The sequence below is a fragment of the Oryzias latipes genome, chromosome 2 (assembly GCF_053564925.1).
Source record: "Oryzias latipes strain Hd-rR chromosome 2, Olatipes_Hd-rR_3.1".
In the NCBI taxonomy this organism is placed as follows: Eukaryota; Metazoa; Chordata; class Actinopteri; order Beloniformes; family Adrianichthyidae; genus Oryzias; species Oryzias latipes.
Window position 1 is genome coordinate 49,016,845 of NC_136238.1, and position 16,810 is coordinate 49,033,654.

Consider the following 16,810-nt stretch of genomic DNA (forward strand, 5'->3'; position numbering starts at 1 on the left):
AGTCTAGAGTCTCCTATTTAAAACATAAAATCAATAGGAACACTCTTTCCACGGCTAATGTTTTTAACACGTATTAGCCTAATGCTAACCCTTTTTTCAGGTCCTTGCAGCCAAGAAAAAAGCACTGGCCATACAGATTAAAAAAATCATGAGTGAGCAGGCCCTTAATAATAATCATAACAGTAATAAAAGCACATTTAGAAGATTGTCTCCTGCAGCTTCCCGTTGATTTTGCTGTTACAGGACAGCTACAGCCCCATGAACAATACTAACAGACATTAAGTGTTTTTTTTACTTTATTTGTGAGTCATATGATGCAGTTACATTTTTAAAATGAAAAAAACATTTATGTTAATCCACTTTAATTGTCAAATTAGATAAATCTAACCGAAATTCGCTACACATTTACTAAACAATTTTTTGAAAATGAAATGTTGAATACTATTTTCTTTATCATTTTAATTAAGTGACAGAATAAGCAGTGTTGAAGAAGAAAATTAAAAAGCGGTTTGGTGGATTGCTTTTTCTTTTTAGTTTCGAGTAAACAAATGCAGCTTCATTTTGAAAATGAAAAAGCATTTCTGGTTTTGTCTTTTATTTTTAATTATGCTACACAAAAGCTACCATAGATAATATTGTCCGAAACAGAATTCATCGTACTGCTTTTGTCAGGAGTCACATCATCAATAAATACAAGAGAACCAGGTCCAATAGCAGCCATACATGCCCACACCATGACATTACCACCACCATGCTTCACTGATGACATGGGATCATGAGCAGTTCCTTTACTTCTTATACTCTTCTCTTTCCATGACTCTGGTATAGGGCTGTGACGATAACCGCATCACCGCACTTTTTTTTTTTACATTTTCAGTATAGTGTGTGATTGGAACTATAATAAACACATTAAACACATTCATCTTTGCTGATAATTTACTTTTTCTGCTAGTCCTGTGTTCAGACTTTCCTTCTTTCTTCCAGACTGTCTTCTCCTCCTCTCCCACCGTGCCTGTCACTCTCTCTCGTCTGCGCGCGCTCTCACTGCCTCTGCTGCACGTGGCTCCCTTTACACACAGAGGCGCGCGCTTTCAGAAGCACACATCCTCATTCTAAAGGCCCATACACACCGGGACGGATATTCGCCAGCGTTTTTCGCCACGTCTTTTGTGTTCACACCCAGACGATTTTCGCTGACGAGCCGAGCCAACATGCCATTTCATTCCCTGACATTAGATGGCGCTTAATGTAAAACAGAAATACTCCTGTACACAAGGTGGTCGCCTTTCACTCAGGAGAAGAGAGCCAGTATTTACGCGCTTGTCAGAATCATCCAAAGAAAACATGAATATTTCTAGCACCAGTAGCTCCAGCTCCGGTTCCAATGATGAAGAAATTATTGTTCTGTTGAATGATGAAAGACGCCAGAAAAGATGCATATTTTGGGTACATCCCATAGTTACGAGAAGAGAAGAACATGGTGAGTTTTATCGACTGGTACAAGAGCTGAAAATGCATCATGAGCGTTTTCGAGGATGTTTTAGAATGTCCGTCATTATTTCTTTGCGGCAGTGTAGCCGCTACTTGGCGTCTATCTTCTTTGCTGGTATGTGTTCTCAGAAAGGCAGTGTTGTGTTTGAGCGCCCCCAAGTTGTGTTTTACTGTAACTTCAGAAGCTCCAGACACGTGTGCAAAAGCGCCATTCTCATTGGTTGTATAGTTTTTGACGCAGCGCGTCAAACCAAAAAAACGAACCCGAGGCGTTTTTTTAAAAGTGACGCTTTGACGTGTGCCGTTTTTTCGCGTCGGTGTGCACACTCACATTGGTGCCCTTTGTTTAGTCAGGAGGCGTTAAACGTCTGCAACTATTATGTGCAGCGCAAAGTTAACATGTCTGTATAAACAAAGGCGGAGCCTCCTGCCCCGTGTTATTCATGGGTGTCAGGCTTCATGGCTACCGGAAAGGTGACAGTGTCTGCAGTCTGTTTATTACTGGGAAATATATAATATTCTGAGAAGATGTCTGTACCAAAGAGTACAGGTGACACTCGCGTGCAGCTACAGAGCAGAAGAATCAACACGCACCAATAACACACGTGTGCGCACCTTCCTACACAAGACGCTCTGTGCTCACACACAGTCAATCTACAACACCTATAGTTAGTAGTTAGTTCACAAGCTAGATGGGTTGTTGTTAGTTGTTACTGTTATTTGTTAATAAAGAATAATGCATTATAATTTTATTTATTTCCGATGCGGCCGCCGGGGGATTTGGTGTTTTTTTTATTTTATTTTTTATCTTGGTCTCATCTGTCCATAGGATGTTGTTTCAGAACTGTGAAGACTGTTTTAGATGTTGTTTGGCAAACTCTGGTCTGGCCTTCCTGTTTTTGAGGCTCACTAAGGTTTTACATCTTGTGGTAAACCCTCCATTTAGGGAGTTTTCTTCAACAGGGACAGAATTATTCCTTCATCCACCTCAGTTTTTTTCTGTAATCTCCCAGGTCGTTTGCCGTTGCTGAGCTCCCGGTGCATTTCTTCTTCTTAAGAATGTTGTAATTGTTATAAGGAGGGAATAACACACACCTGGCCATGGAACAGTTGAGACTTACTTACATTACTTTTGGTTTCTTAACTAGTGGGAGGCACATATGCAAACTGTTGTAATTCACACACCGCTCACCTGATCTGGAAGTAAATACCCTCAAATTAAAGCGGTCTAATTCATTGTGGTGGTTTATAGAACCATAAATGTTGGAATTGCTACTGTCCCAATATTTACAGACCTGACTGTATATCAGATTATTATTTTTGTTGGAATTAATTAATTATTTAGTGGAAACGAAAACCTTTTTTTTACTTGTCCTGTCCAACAGCTGGGCAAACAGATGAGAGCTGAAGGCCTCTTGTGTTGGACATATTTTGCTTTAACAACAGGGGTTATTAATCTTCAGACAAACCAAAGGTATGTCTGAATAAACCCCTTTTGGAATTGAGGCCAAACTTTATTAATTTCAATCATGTTTGAAAATCTTTGGTGTTGAACCGGACGGAAAAGAAAAGAAGGGAAGAAAAAGGGAGGGATGTTAGAGAGGAGGGGGGATAGGAGGGTGATAATAGGAAGGGGGGGGTAGAACCATGAAGCAGCCTAAAGCAACAACTTTACTGGATGTTTATCATTACGGTAAGGCTCAAGTGTAAAACAAATCTCAAAGGGCGGGGCCTGTCCACACACACATTCAGATGTTATAAACACACCTGTTAACTGCAAAGATGTCCACATGTCAACATGTACACAAAACATGCACACAATACAGATATTATTCACACACGCATACTCATGCCTTTAAACCAACTAGTGTGAAATATTTCATTCATTCAATCATGCAAACTATTAGTGCAAAGGTGAGCTAACACCTGTGCTCAGGTGAGTCTTTATGTTCTTCTAAATGGATGATGGAATGTGAAAAGGAGGGAGAGTGCCCAGCCATCCCCACCCCAAGACCCCCACCGCAGCAGCAGCGGCAGCCGGAACCCCCTTTTTTTTAACCCATGGCAGATCACGGGCTCCGTAGTAATTCATTACGTTACTCCATTACTGACAAAAGTAACTAAATTAAAGTAACTTGTTACTATGTAATTCATTACCCCCAACACTGTTTATTGTTAGTAGTCAAACTACGAGGAGCTGTCCAAAAGTCTATGCTAAAAAGCATAGACTATATCATCACTGGACATTAGAGTCGCCCCCCCCCCCCCCCCCCCCCCCACTTCCTAATAGGAAGTAGCTGCTGTCGCCAAACTCCAATAGACCTCTATAGATAAATAGGCAGCTGTTACTCAGTCATTCTAAATGGACAGAATTACCATTCTTGCTGTGAAATTCTTTTCTTAATATCTTGTGGGTAATCTTAGTTTTTTTCATAACATTTTTTCTTTAGTGCCAGTTATTCAAGCTATAAACTGACCAATCAGGTGCCTCAGTAAAAGGTGTGGTGCCCGCTGGCCCCACCTCGAACGTTTGATTGACAGCTTCTTCCGAGCAGCTTTCAGTGATGGTGCGTGGACTTTGATCTAGCTTATCATGATTGGCTACTGGTTGTTCTAAAAACGTGACTCAGACCACCTGACTAATCACTGTTGTCTGGCTCAAAATGGTGATTAGATTTGTTGTTGTTATTGACAAAAAAGATTATATCAGAACATTACATTGTTGGCTTCAGTATCTTTTAGAGCTATTAAGCATTTTGGAACAATCATGAACCATATTTACAAAAAGTAATTAATTGACATACAGTTATCTTTGTTGTAGTAGGACTACAGGGTCATGATTAGTCAGTACAGAAAGTTTGGTGACAATAGCTTCAGTATCTTCAGAGCTATTGAGCATCTTTATTATGAGTCTTTTCTCTATTAAAATGTGATAAAATATAATAAATATTGACTTTTTTCACAAAGTATTGATTGTATCATGAATATGCTGACGATTCTTCATTACCATATAACTGTAGAAGTTCATTTGTTTTAGAGAGATGATTGATTTTTACTGAATGGTCTTTCCTCGGATATTGCACTTTGTTGACAACAGTCTCTTGGCAGCCGTCTCCCTGCCATGTCTCCGTTTACACCTCAAAGAGATCACTTCTCATTAAAAGTCAGGAAAAAAATATATTTTTTTCTTTTGAAATGTATTTGTAGTTCACTCAGTTGTAGTGTGCTGTGATTCACAGCAGCAGATTCAAGCCGTTGAAATCACTGATTTGAGGTTGGAACTATAATGAACACAAAATGGTAATTTGTCAGTTGTGACTTTTATTTGCCAAACTTTACAGCAGAAGATTTTCACACACAGATGCAGACCTTTGGTTTGCCACATTCTATTTTACAAGTTCTCACATTAAATCTTTAAACTCGTCCATTTTGACACATTTTTACTGTCTGCGCTGCCAGCAGCACCTCCAGGCTAACACGCACACATAAACACACCCACCAACACCACCACAGACAAGTTTCTGACCCCGATTGATGGGGCCCCAGACATCGGTCCTGGAGATGATTTCTAAATAAAATAAATACAATCACAGACATGTGAATGTAACTTTATTAGCAGCATATTCCTAACATAACACAGCTGGTGTTGGGCTGAAATAAGCCTCAGAGACTGTGTCAAACATTTACTATAGATGCCTGCATCTTTACTGTCAATAATGGCAATAATCTAAAACATTCCAATTGTTTTCAGACTTTTTTCCTTTTTGTAATTTCATATAAAAATAATTGGAGACAGAATCAGGTTAAAAGTACAATTTCTGTCAATCCCTCTGTCCCCTTTCTAATAAATCTATTTATTTCAGCATGATTTAATTTGAGTATACAGTTAAATGACATTAAAGACCTGTTTGTACCATTTATGAATTATTTATCTGCAAATTAATTTCCCTAAAAAACAAATAAAATATTATTTTCTTTCTATAACTGGTTCAGACTACAAGTTATTGACTGTAAAAGCTCTCCTCATATGGGGGAGGTGTAGGGGGCCTTTTTCAGCACAGTTTGATACTGTTGTGCTAAAGAAAACAAAAAACTTTTTTTTGATCAAAAGTTTTTTAATGTGCATATACTGAATGATTCTGCAATCATTTGTATTGATAATTAAGAATAAATAAAGTCATCATAGTATTTAAAAGGACCTGTTCTTGTGTTTCTGCAGCTCTCCCCCAGTGTTGGATGACTGAAGAGGAAAATCTCTGCATCCAGCAGAGGAACTTCAGAGTGGAACAGGAAGAACCAGAACCTCCACAGATTAAAGAGGAACAGGAGGAACCAGAACCTCCACAGATTCAAGAGGAACAGGAGGAACCAGAACCTCCACAGATTAAAGAGGAACAGGAGGAACCAGAACCTCCACAGATTAAAGAGGAACAGGAGGAACCAGAACCTCCACAGATTAAAGAGGAACCAGAACCTCCACAGATTAAAGAGGAACCAGAACCTCCACAGATTAAAGAGGAACAGGAGGAACCAGAACCTCCACAGATTAAAGAGGAACCAGGGGAACTCTGCATCAGTCAGGAGGAAGATCATCTCGATCTGAAGCAGGAGACTGATACCTTGATGGAGATTCCTACTTATGAGGAAGATGAGAACAGTGAAGCAGATCTAAACAATCAGCAGAGCTTTAATGTAACTGATAGTCAGGATGAAGAAGGAAACCAACATGAAGAATCAACATCAACTACAGATGAAGAGACAGAATCATCATCAACTACAGATGGAGAGACAGAATCAACATCAACTACAGATGAAGAGACAGACCAGAACAGAGATCAGAGGAAGAGGAGGGACAGAAGTCATGTCCAAAGTGTGGACAGCTCTCACATGTCAGCAGGTCAGTGTGACTCTGATGTTAGAAAAAATCCCAAGAAGACAAATCTGGGTAAGAAATACAAACAATCTCCAATCAGGTCTGGTAAAAACTCAAGAATAATTACTAACCCGTCTGACTACATGGAAACTGGGTCTGATGAAAGATGTTATATCTGTAAAGAATGTGGTAAAAGCTTTTGTAACATATCTCTGTTCAGAATTCACACAAGAATCCATGCAGAAGATAAGAGATTTTCTTGTAAGGAATGTGACAATAGTTTTAATTACATATCTCATCTCAAAGCACACATGAGAACTCACACAGGAGAAATGCCTTTTTCTTGTAAAGAATGTAAGAAAAGTTTTAGTCGTATATCTTTTCTCCAAACACACATGAGAACTCACACAGGAGAAAAACCTTTTTCTTGTAAAGAATGTAAGAAAAGTTTTAGTGATGTATGTAATCTCAAATCACACATGAGAACTCACACAGGAGAAAGGCCTTTTTCTTGTAAAGAATGTAAAAAAAGTTTCAGTCAAATATCTCATCTCCAAACACACATGAGTACTCACACAGGAGAAAAGCCTTTTTCGTGTAAAGAATGTAATAAAAGCTTTAGTCGCAGATCTAGTCTCAAAACACACATTAGAATTCATACAGGAGAAAAACCTTTTTCGTGTAAAGAATGTAAGAAAAGTTTTAGTCGTATATCTTTTCTCCAAACACACATGAGAACTCACACAGGAGAAAAACCTTTTTCTTGTAAAGAATGTAAAAAATGTTTTAGTCAAATATCTAATCTCAAAACACATATGAGAACTCACACAGGAGAAAAGCCTTTTTCTTGTAAAGAATGTAAAAAAAGTTTTAGTTGTTCATCTGCTCTAAAAAAACACATGAGAACATGTAAGACTTTTTCTTGACAATGTAAGGATTTAGTGTAAACTCTAAATTCTAAACTTTTCTGATAAGAGGTCGATCTCTCAACCTCTGTACCATAATCGGAATCAGCAGAATACTTTATTTTACAGGGGGAAAGTTCTGCATCTCAGAAAAATTAAATATTTAAAAATAAGTTTTTAATGCTTAAAACTTCTGGGGAGAAACCCCAATGTTCTAATGAACTCCATAGCAACCTGAGCTTTCATTTCATGTACACAGAGCCACAGGCTGATGGCCTCCATATCATATTGATGCAGTAACTTCATTAGAGGGAGGCACAAGTGAGAATTGATCTGTAGAAATGAAATTGTCTACATTTAAAAAAAAAAAACTTTGGTTGTTTTGATGTATGATTTGCTACAGGAGGTCCTTTGTCCCAAAAGCAGTTAGACTATAGAATGACACAGTTTAGGACTGCTGAAACTGCTGTTGTATTTACTTATTTAGTTATGACGTGTACTTTTACTTCCACTTTTTATTGCTGTTTTAATTTTTACTGACTATTTTTACTGACTATTTGGTTTTCTAACTGCTATATTTCTTGTCTTGTCTTATCCTGACTTTCTTGGACAGCTTTTTTAGGTTTTCATCTTCTCTAAGCCACAAATATCTACAGCAAAGAAATAAATGATCAATACATTTTAATCTATGTGCAATGATACGAGACAATGAGTTTCACTGCTGACAAAATGTGCAAAAATTGTTCACAAAATGAATTATTTTAGATAATAGGAATGAGTTGTTTTGAATCATTAGAGCTAACATCTAGTAGAGTTAACATTTATTGAAGATGGGTATTGTTAATATTTGATCTATTAACTCCTCTTAATCTGCTGCTTTTCACTCTGGTACCTTATTAGTATTCTTTTTTCTGGTGCAAGTTTACACTAAAATAAAATGATCAATAAATACTGTTAAGATTTTTCTATCCTGGCTTTTTGTCTTCTATTTTCTTTATTTTTGCCTCTGAACATTGATTTGGAGGATTGTTCCAGGTAGGATCAACTCCACAGCTGCAGGGGGCAGTATAAGGAAAATGTGAATCCTAATCTATCAGGTAGATAGATGGGAAGAGGTATTTAACTAGGTGACGGTGTGCAGGTGGGGGTTTTGTCTGGCAGTCATGGTGAGCTGAACAACAAACATTTCAATGCTTGGATGACTTCAGCGACCCCATTGGTATGTTTATTTCAATTTCATTTATATTCTGATATTTGTGGGAACAATTTTCAATAGGGATGGGAATAGAAGCCTCATAGGGGTTCATGTAATTTTGCCAGAAAAATGAACTACCCATTCAGGGCTTCGAAACCACACAGAACAGCGGCATCTGGTGGTGGACTAGATGTATATCGACATGCTTCAACAAAGCTCCTTGGAACACTTCAATGTGGAAATGATGATGAAAAAACGTAAAACAGAAAAATTTTGTTAATGATGACTGAAGAAAGAGATGTATGCATTCTGTTTCTAATCTTTTACTACATTTAACAAATTAATGTTTAATTATACATTCTGTTAGAATAAATGTATACATAAGTTATCCTATATTTACTCTGAACTTTTTTAACTGTAAAAAGTGTATACTTGTCTGCGAGAAACAGCCCTGAGAAAGCGGGAAGAATTTTTTCTCTGCATTGAACTAGGAATTCACCTTTGACCTTTTGATCCTTGCCCTGAAGCCACAGGAGCTGACTGATGACCCTTGATCTGCAAAAAAGACCCTAATCCCCTGGGGGGAGTAGCAATCTCCTGGGAACGGATGTCTCTCTGTTTTATGACCATTGGGGGTTGTGTGTGTGTGTATGTGTATGTGTGTATGTTTACAACCACCTCCTTGTATGCTGTATGTTAGGTAACGCCCTGATTTTAAATAAAAGTGAGGAGGCAGACTCTTGAAAACTCAGAGCACACGTGGAATGGCTTGAGTATGTTCCTGTCTGCTCTCCTCGAGAAAAGAGATAAGTGAGTATGTGTCCTTTCTTCAAGCTCAAAAATAGTTAAGAAGTGTTGGCTTAGTTGTATACCTAACACATTCTCATATTGCTATCTGGACTTTTCACCCCGCTGCTACAGAAGTGTTAGAGCAGAAGGCATATATATGCAGGCTGTGCTGTGCAGAGAGACGGGAAGCCACAGCGCAGCATGTTCAGAACAGGAAGTAGGGCCCCTCGTCTGCAGACAGAACTCAGATGTACATCATGCAGGTGTGAGGACATTTCCAGAAGCAAAGCAGAAGCAAGCAAGAGGCCACGGTGTCTGACACCCACACACTCAACAAGTGTGAAATGCTACAGACTCGAACTGGTTGGAACCAGCCGGACGGAGTCACAAAAAGGTCACTGGGTCTTCTCTAAAAACAGGAAGCCCACTGTTGGAGGCATATGCGGGCGACGCAACAGTTTACCCTATAAGGAATTGGACAGCCACCAGCAAAGGGGTTACGTCTGCCCACAGGAGGAGGAACTCAGAGCCGCTATAAAGACTTCTCCGTAGGAAGTCCCCGGCGCTTTTTCTCTTCTCTGCGGGGGCCCTGTTCTCAGCTGTACTTCTGTGTTTTTCTCTTGCTACTGTCTTAGAACTATTGTATCAGGGAATAAACTTCTAATCTTTACCGGTTCGACTTATGGTCATTTTCTCCTCGACTACTTGAACACGCAAAGGAAAAAGCTGCAAAACGGAAAGATATTTTTCCATCATTATTTAAAAAAAAAATCAAAACAACACAACATGTGACGCTTTCTGTGAGAAGTGCTTGACACAGCAAAATACATATCACATGAAGAAAAAAATACACGCAAAAAGAACATGTATAGTGCCAGACTCCAACCTAGAACCTCTGGATGTATATGCCACTGACTATTCCACTGAGCTGTCTCCATTCACATAAAAACAGCTTGACATCAGAGATTCATTCCAGTGTTTTTTTTCTTTTTGATACACAACGTTCATGATGTGTTTTATTAGGAAAAACCGAGTTGAAATGATCCTGAGCCACAGAAAGTTTTTAATAGGAAACATGTTAAAGTGCAATGAACTGACGCTGATTCTAATACAAGCGAAACAGTAGAACTGGTCAGGAAACGCTCAGGATTCATTTCGCATTTCTATTGAATAGCACGCCCAACTGTTCAAACACAAGTGACATCTGAACCGTGGTTCGACCAAACGAAGCATTTGGCGCGTCATACATCATCAACCACGTGATCTGTGCTAGTTGACACACACCCCGAAACATTGTGCCGAAACACTCTGTTTCATGAAGGTGAAGCGCCGTGTCAAACGGGCCATCCCTAATTTTCAACAAGTGAAATAGTTAAACCACACAATATTTGCAAAAGTTTAAAGTAACAGTACCGGGGATCACATCACATCTGAGCCAGGGGGTGTCCGTGTCCCTGTGGTGTGGGTTCTGATCCTTGCCCCTGAGTGCCGGCCCTCGCCAAGTTTCCAACTGTGGGCGAGCCTGGTCGGACCATGTTTACAACACTTCCTGTGGACCCTCTCTTCTCCTGTGTGCCCTCCTCCTGGGTGGGGGCGGCTGGCCTCTGCCTCGCTCCTTCCTGGACCAACCGTGGGCCGGGTGGGTGGCTGCATGGAGCGCGGAGCGGGTCTCCCGTGGGGGGTTTTGGCTTATACCAGGGGTTGGGGCGGGGAAATGCCCAGAGCTCCTGGGTGGTGATGAGGTGCGCGTCTGGGGTTGTTGGCACTCTTCTGGGGCGGGGCCCTGCATTGGGCCCTCCCGGAACGGCGGGGGGCTGCTCTCTGTCCAGGGAGTCAGTGCAGCTGGATTAATAACGGAGTGACGTGTGAAAACTTAGATGATTTAGTTAAAAGCCTTGCAGCAGCGTTCTGGAAAACCTGGAGCCGTTCTAGTGATTTTTTTTCTTAAACATGTGAAGACGGAGTTGCAATAGTCAAGACGAAATGTAATAAAAAGGTGGATGAGCATCTCCAACTCGGAACGCAACACAATTAGACTCAGTTTTGCAATGTTTTTAAGATGAGAAAAAGAAGAACGTACAAGTGACCCGACAGGGGAGTCAAGGGATAAAACACACAAAAAACCACCTGTGGTTTAAAAGTCTGTCCAGGAGGACATAACGGTCAACAGTGTCAAAGGCTGTGGTCAAGTCCAGTAGCAGTAGCACAGAGCATTTTCCTGCATCACTCTGCATCAGGATGTCATTAGAGACTCTGAGAAGGGCTGTTTCAGTGGAGAGAGCTCTAGAAACTGAAACTGCTCAAAAATGCCATGACTGTCCAGAGCAGTTGTCAGTTGGTAAACAACAATCTTTTCTGAAATTTTGGACATGAATGGGAGATTAGAAATAGGTCTGTAACTGCTCAAGAGGGAGGAGTCAAGTCTGGGCTTTTTAAGGAGAGAAAGGACGACAGCATTCTTAAAGTGCTCAGGGACTTGAACAGACAGCAAGGACGAGTTAATTATTGACGGGACACAGGGACCGATGGACTGGAAGACATCTTTGAGTAGAGATGTTGACAGCACATCGAGAGAGCAAGAGGATGACTTCATTGTACCAACTAATCTGACTAGCTCAGGGAGAGAAACAGTTGAGAATGTGTCTAAAATGACAGCCTGAGGTGGCCATCCTTGAAGAATTTCAAAATAAAAGACTTACAAACACCACAATCACTGCTGGATGAGAAATACATTTACTCTTTATTTTGAAGTGGTTCCTTGAGCCGTGAGTTTTGCCAGCAGCAGGAATCCCTGAGAGTTAGGAGACAGTTTGTGGAGAGAGTTTGTAGATTTAGGAGAAACCAACGTTTGAAATGAAACCAAAGTGTCCTAAAGCCAAATCACTGAGCACATCTCAATGTTCCACAAACAGTCATTTTCCACAGTGGACCGTCACCACACACTTTACAAGACAGTTTCTCACAACTTTATGACAACAAATCCTGAAATTGTTCCATTCAAGGAAACATTGACTAATATTTGGATTGATGCTGTTTTCCATCTGTGTTTTCAAACCTGCATCAAGAATTAGCTCATGTTTATTGAAGATGGTCAGGAGAACTTCTTTGAAGAGGAGGACTTCTCCAAACAACCACAACCTTAGAGGAAGTTTTCTGAGCATTCAGAGAATGCTTTTCCAATGACTCATCATTTTCCACCAGAAGCTAAGGAGTTTTTCCAAATGCATGCTGGGTATTCTTAGTTCTAGCTTGGAAAGCACTTTGTGGGATTTCCCTGGAAAACCTGCTTTATCAATCATTTTGGTCTCTTTTTCTTCTTCTAACTTCCAGCTTGGTGAGTGTGCAGGTCGCCATGGCAACCAGTGTCCAGGTCAAAGGGAGGACCACGGCCATCCAGTCTCCAGGCTTTTGGATTGATTTGGATTTGAGAAACATTTGTTTCCCACATTTTAATAGTAGAATTCAACACGGGACATATAGTGGATTGTAAGAATAGGAACAAAAACAGCAACAACCAAATAATCCTCCTCCCCTTAAAACATGCATTTGACTCTGAACAAGTCTAAACCAAATCCAAGCAAAGACCAGCGCTGGGGCTCCTGCTAGTTTCTTTTAGAAGAGCCTGCCTCTTCCAAACATAGAATGTTCAACAACTAGAGCTAAAAATGTCTGTTGGTAGATTTCTGGATGTTGGCCGTATCCCAGCGAGCAAGGCCAAGTCAGCCCCAGATGGTTTCAAAGTGGACAGAAAAGGTTTTTAGGAGTTTCTAGAATGTTCAACAACTAGAGCTAAATGAAACTAGTGCATGAAATGACAAAGAACTTCCTGTTTAAAGGAATCTCATGATGGCTTCCACCTGTCTCTTTGCTTTTCCTTTCTTTTTTGGGTTTCTCCTCTTTGGGAGGTTACACTTTTTGAGCTTTTCCAGTCTGGTTCTACTGGTTTTCTTGGAGTTTCTACTGTTTTTATTGTTACTCCACGTGACCCAAAGGTCTCTGCTCGTCCCTGCTGTGCAGCTCTGTTCTTCCCCTCTGTCATGTGTTCATCCGTCCACATGAGGGCGCCGTCTAGGTCAGTGGTCTCCAACCTTTTTGTCACCGCGGACCGGTACAACGCAAGGCACGTTTACCGCAGACGGGGGGTGGTATTTTCTCTTTAGTAATAACAATAATAATATATAATTCATTATAATAATAATGAATTGACAAAGCCTCTTGGATAAGAGGCGAAACGTCTTCTAACTTTAAAAACCAAGTCCAGATGACATCCCCTAAACCTACTACAATGGAACCAACCTGGATGAATGAGAGTCTTCATAGACAATAATAATGAATGTAAATCCACTGTGTAATCATGTGCAACTTTATTACTTTATCAGCGGTGTCCTCGTAACGTCACACCAACAACAGAACATCCCATGAGCAACATCGTTTCTACCATCACCGCATATTACGCACAGTGGGTTTGGTTCGTGGGAATTGCCCGTGGCGGTAAATCCATATTTTAAATAGGTTTCTTGATACTGCCTGTTAAAGGCAGATTTCCCTTTTTTAGCGGGTGCAGGTTCCTCTTCTGTCCTTTCATTGGACCTTTTCCTCTTGTCAAAGCAACTTTCTAAAGAAGTTTGTTTTTTGCTCATTTTGTTTGTTTGGGTTTAATTTTATCGAGGTGTATCATGTGATGTTTGGTGTAGCAACTTTGATGTGCGTTAAGTGTGACGGATACAACAGAGAGAATCCGGTCACTTTTCAAAATAAAACGTTTTTTTTCGAAAAAAAAACAATAAAATAGAAATTATTTTTTCTTTCTGTGCGTCCCGGTGCCAAAATTTCCCGCGGCCCAGTACCGGTCCACGGCCCGGTGGTTGGGGACCACTGGTCTAGGTCATGCCTGGTGAGCTGGAAGCCAAGAAAAGGAGGGAAAAATGGAGAAAATGAAAGACCTGAGGAAAGCTGCAGTTCAGCCTTCAGGAAGAAAAGTTTAGACCAATAATTACAGAAATAAAAGATAAAAAATGTTTTTATAAATCTGAAAGTCACCAAAGTGTTTAACAAACTTTTTCATAAAGTGAAAAGGTCAAATGTTTGTGTGTTGGAAGTCCCAACCTGACAGATGAGCAGAATAATAAGGCAGGCAAAGCCGTAACACTGCCCCCTGGTGGACAGGAACTCAGCAGTGCAGCTTCAGGATGGAGTGGCTTCCAACAGATCAGATCAACGTTCTGCTCTCTGCTAAAGAGGCAGAACGTCTCCTTCTAAGAAGAATCCAGAGTTCCTGATCACAAACATCAACTGAAGCCCAAATCAGAGCTGATCAGACTGCATGGAGCCCAAGCTCCAGAAAAGAGGAGAAAAGAAGAAGAAGAAGTCGTCCACATGAAGCTTCACCTTAGAGGAAAAGAGGAGCTGCTGAACTAAAGTACTCGAGTACTGAGGACTTTCAAGCTCTGATGGATTCTGTAGAACATCTGGAACTAGAATGTAGAAAGTGCTTCAGTTCCATCAGCTGTCAGTCTGCAGCAGCTTCATCTGCTGCCTCCATCCTCTCTCTGTGAGTCTCTGCAGAGTTTTTCTGCAGCTGCTGGTTTTTCTGCAGCTGCAGCAGCAGCATCAGAGCCAGAGAGCCAAAGAAAGTGGAAAGTCTGAGAAGGAAGCAGCTCTGAAGCTCTGCAGCTGACGGTGCAGCTTCAGGACTCATGAGGAGGAGCACATGCACGGCTCTGATGCTGCTGAACGTCTGACTGAGATGATCCACATTCAGAAGAGAGTTTCAGAGTGAAAGACGTGTGGAAGAAGAGAATCCTGAAGGTTTCTGTGCAGACATGAACTCAGTCAGAGAGCGTCTGAATGTTGGAGGATCCAGAAGAAACCAGGAGCTCATGAAGGTGGTTCTGTTGGAGCAGAGAGCAGAACTCTGATCCCAGTTTCAGGAACAATGCAGGCTCATGTTCTGGACTGAAGAGTTCTCCTGAAATGTTCTGTTCAGACTTCTTCAGGATCACATCTGTGTGTGAATGTGGAGCTTTGTCTGAACCAAGCTGCAGCTAGTTCACTTTGAAGCTCCTTCAGGCTCACACAGCAACAATGACAAAGACTGAAGCTGCTGTGCTGCCCTCTAGTGGCAAACATGGCATCTGCAGCACACATTTCTGCATTTCTCAACATTTTTGAAGCTCATCCAGAGAATGCCAAAAGTCTGCAAAGCAGTAATCAAAGCTAAAGGTGGCTACTATGAAGAACCTACAATATGACATATTCTCAGTTGTTTCACACTTTTTTGTTATGGATAGAATTCCACATGTGTTCATTCATAGTTTTGATGCCTTCAGTGTGAATCTACAATTATCATAGTCATGAAAATAAAGAAAACTCTTTGAATGAGAAGGTGTGTCCAAACTTTTGGTCTGTACTGTAAATTAAAATTTTAATTTTTTTTTTCTCTTAACCTGTAAAAATCTGTGAATTTATTTAAATATTTCCCAGTTTTTTATTGTAAAAATCTTTGAAGAAGACACAGAAACAAGAAACAGCATTAAAATCTTTGCAGATTGTTGGTGAAAAATGTTTGGATTCCAAAGATCTTTAATTTTTTAAACTTTTATTTTATTATGTTACATCTCAGTTATACTTCATAAATTTGTTAATCTAATTTTAATTAAATTAAGTAAATTTCTCTATTGTTTTTTCACTCTTATAATAAATTCAAAACTATTGCTTGTTTTTGTTATTAAGTATACAGTTTAATGTTTATTAACAGTCATAATTATTCTCTTTAGAAACAGATTTTTAGGATCTTTTTGCTTGAAATTTTCTTGTTTTAATTTTTTTTCTTTGTTTACTTAATAAATTTATTTATTCATGACTGTAGTTTAGAAATACAATAAACGAATGTGATCAGGTTTAGTTAGTCTCTGATGGGTTTTGTAGTCAAATGAGTCAATGAGTTCTATCACTAGAGGAGACATCACGTGATTCCTCATGGGAGGAGAGCACCGCCATCTTGGTGAGGTCAAGTTACTGCTGCAGTGAATGCATGTGAAAACATTTTTTGCGTAATACCAGTTCATTGTGTGGGTTTCAACTGCCAAAATCAGAAAAATGAGTCCATGATGGAGGAAGGTATATCATTTCACAGGTACGTATTTTATTTTATTTTTTCTTTTAAGGCTGCAGGGGCTTCATTAATAGAACACATGTTGACATGCATGATGCTGCAGGGCTGTTATCAACATGCTGCATGATGTACAGATAATTTGCTGTCAATATAAATGCACATTTTATTTTGCTAAACCTGTATACAGCATACTAGGCTATTTATACAGATTTATACATTTCTGACTCAGTGACTGAACTTTTCTTGCAGGTTTTCAATGGACTCAGACTTCAGGAAAAAGTGGATCTTGGCTATCAAAAGAGTTAACCCAGATGGATCACTGTGGAACCAACTAGCAATACAGTCTGGCTGTTCAAAACATTTGTGGAAACAGATTTTGATAAGAGGCCAGATTGTTTTTTTTAGAGTAAATTTATTGTTCACTTTTGGACTTCTTTTTATTA

General features: G+C 39.9%; 1 protein-coding gene across 5 annotated transcripts in view; it reads left to right on the forward strand.

The window, feature by feature from the left end:
• The window catches only part of LOC144989113 (uncharacterized), a 78,215-nt gene that overhangs the window by 11,488 nt on the left and 49,917 nt on the right, over window positions 1-16,810 (forward strand). The window contains exons 2-3 of one of the 5 annotated variants that reach the window (XR_013653263.1): window positions 5,711-9,278; window positions 9,386-9,923. The exons of 1 other annotated variant lie outside the window; for it this stretch is intronic. The gene's annotated coding sequence lies outside the window, so the exon portion shown is untranslated. Of the gene's footprint in view, window positions 1-5,710; window positions 9,279-9,385; window positions 9,924-16,810 lie in introns of those variants that run through there. 3 more of the 5 variants (XR_013653264.1, XR_013653265.1, XR_013653266.1) reach the window with 3 other exon arrangements.